Raw genomic sequence first — 2,941 nt, 5'->3', positions numbered from 1 at the left:
TATCATTTGGCAACTTGCCACTCATGCCATCAACCAGGTGAAGAAGGAACTCATCTCCATGCTACCAACCAGGTGATGAAATGTACAACCCGTGCTCTCCTTCATGCCACCAACCAGGTGATGAAATGTACAACCCGTACTCTAATATCATTTGGCAACTTGCCATTCACGCCACCAACTAGGTGATGAAATGTACAACCCGTACTCTACTTCATGCCACCAACCAGGTGATGAAATGTACGACCCATACTCTAATATCATTTGGCAACTTGCCACTCATGCCACCAGCCAGGTGAAGAAGGAACTCATCTTCATGCCACCAACCAGGTGATGAAATGTACAACCCATACTCTAATATCATTTAGCAACTTGCCATTCATGCCACCAACGAGGGGAAGAAGGAACTCATCCTTGTGCCACCAACCAGGTTATAAAATGTGATGAAAGGTGATGAAGGAACTCACCTTCATACCACCAACCAAGTGATGAAAGCAACTCACCATTCATTCCACCTACCAGAAGATGAGTTGTACAACTTGTACATATGAACTCCTAGCATTCACAAATAATTAAAAACCCTCAAGCTTGACAATTGAACTAGGGGAGCAATTATGCCCAACAAGAGTTATAGTCACCAACAAAGTCTTATTGCAAGCCAACAACAACTTCAGTGCATGGCATACGAAGATCAAGCTATTCAGCCCTTTTGCATCTGCTTTAAACATTTCCCCTATATAACAATGCAAACACTACAACTCGTAGAAAGCTTCACACACTCTTGATCATGACAGTGTGAAGCAAAACCAATTTATAGTGCCAACAAGAGCTTCATCAAAGTAGTTCAACCATAATTCTCAAAAGCTTCACACACTCTTGATCAAGATAGTGTCAAGTGAAACCAATTTATGGTGCCAACAAGAGGTTCATCAATGGAGGGCAACCACAATTCTCAAAAGCTTCATACACTTTTGATGAAGACAGTGTGAAGCAAAACCAATTTATGGTGCCAACAAGAGCTTCATCAAGGGAGTTCAACCACAATTCTTAAAAGCTTCACACAGTCTTGATCAAGACAGTGTGGAGCAAAACCAATTTATGGTGCCAACAAGAGCTTCATCAAAGGAGTTCAACCACAATTCTCAAAAGCTTCACATACTCTTGATCAAGACAGTGTGAAGCAAAATCAATTTATAGTGCTAACAAGAGCTTCATCAATGGAGGGCAACCACAATTCTCAAAAGCTTCACACACTCTTGATCAAGACAGTGTGAAGCAAAACCAATTTATGGTGCCAACAAGAGCTTCATCAAAGGAGTTCAACCACAATTCTCAAAAGCTTCACACACTCTTGATCAAGACAATGTGAAGCAAAATGAATTTATGGTGCCAACAAGAGCTTCATCAATGGAGGGCAACCACAATTCTCAAAAGCTTCACACACTCTTGATGAAGATAGTGTGAAGCAAACCAATTTATGGTGCCAACAAAAGCTTCATCAAAGGAGTTCAACCACAATTCTTAAAAGCTTCACACATTCTTGATCAAGACAGTGTGAAGCAAAACCAATTTATGGTGCCAACAAAAGCTTCGAAGCAATGGAGGGCAACTACAATTCTTTAACCTTCGAAGCAAATTCAATTTATATGGTTCATCCAAACCTTCGACTACTACAAAGTGTGGCTTGCATCACAATCTCTTGCTCAACAGTGTGAAAGAAAAATTTGTATATGTTGTCCTTCCCACATTTTCAAATTTCTAGTTTCCCAAAAAAAAAAAAAAAGAAAAAAAAAAGGAAATTCAACAAAGCTTCATCAATGGAGGACAACTACAAAATCTCAAAAGCTTCACACTATCTTGATCAAGATAGTGTGAACCAAAATCAATTCATGGTACCCAACAAAAGCTTCACCCATAAAAGCTTCACCAACAAAAGCTTCATCAATGGAGGACAACTACAAATTCTCAAAAACTTCACACTATCTTGATCAAGATAGTGTGAAGAAAAATCAATTCATGGTACCTAACAAAAGCTTCAACTCCAAAGCTTCACCTACAAAAGCTTCAATACAAAAGCTTCACCCACAAAAACTTCACCCACAAAAGCTTCAACACAAAAGCTTCACCCACAAAAGCTTCACCCATAAAAGCTTCACCTACAAAAGCTTGACCCACAAAAGCTTGACACACAAAAGCTTCAACACAAAAGCTTCACACTATCTTGATCAAGATAGTGTGAAGCAAATCAATTCACGGTTTCAACACCAAAGCTTAAAATATATACATATATATTTTTGGAAATTCAAAAATTCGAAAATTCAAAAATTCAAAAAAAAAAAATTCGAAAATTCGAAAATTCGAAAACAAAATAAATTGCCTAGGCCTCCTCTTCTTTGGGCCTAACAACTTTCATAACAAATATATATGAAGGAGGAGTTTTGGGCTACCACTTAGAAAGGAAATGCCTCATTCGTCAACTCCCTCGATCGGAGACTTGGGGGACACCTACCATATGCTACTGCACCTTGATACTCAGAAGTCTCACGACCACTCAGTGACTTGGATTTTTCAAGTCTCCAAACGAGAAGTTTTCCTCACTCGGGAAATTAAGGGAGCACTACCTCAACACACATGCTTCACTCTCAAAGGTTTAACATACAAGCTTCAACAAAAGAAAAAAACTAAAAGAACTTAGTGAAGAAGGCCTTGGTGTATTTAACACAATACGTTGAAATGAAGCAAAGCTTGTTTATTGATATCTCCGATAAGTTACAAATATGTACATATACATGAATCAAAATAAACAAACAAGAGGGAGCCTTCACAAAGGTTGCTCATGAGAAGTCTCAGCAGTCGGTAGAGCCCCAGAAAGAGTACGCACCGGAGGGTGATCATTCAGAGCATCAGTATTGGGCAGAACCCCAGAAGGAGGAAGCACCGAAGG

The sequence above is a fragment of the Malus sylvestris genome, chromosome 15, assembly GCF_916048215.2.
Source record: "Malus sylvestris chromosome 15, drMalSylv7.2, whole genome shotgun sequence".
In the NCBI taxonomy this organism is placed as follows: Eukaryota; Viridiplantae; Streptophyta; class Magnoliopsida; order Rosales; family Rosaceae; genus Malus; species Malus sylvestris.
This window is presented reverse-complemented; position numbering follows the sequence as displayed.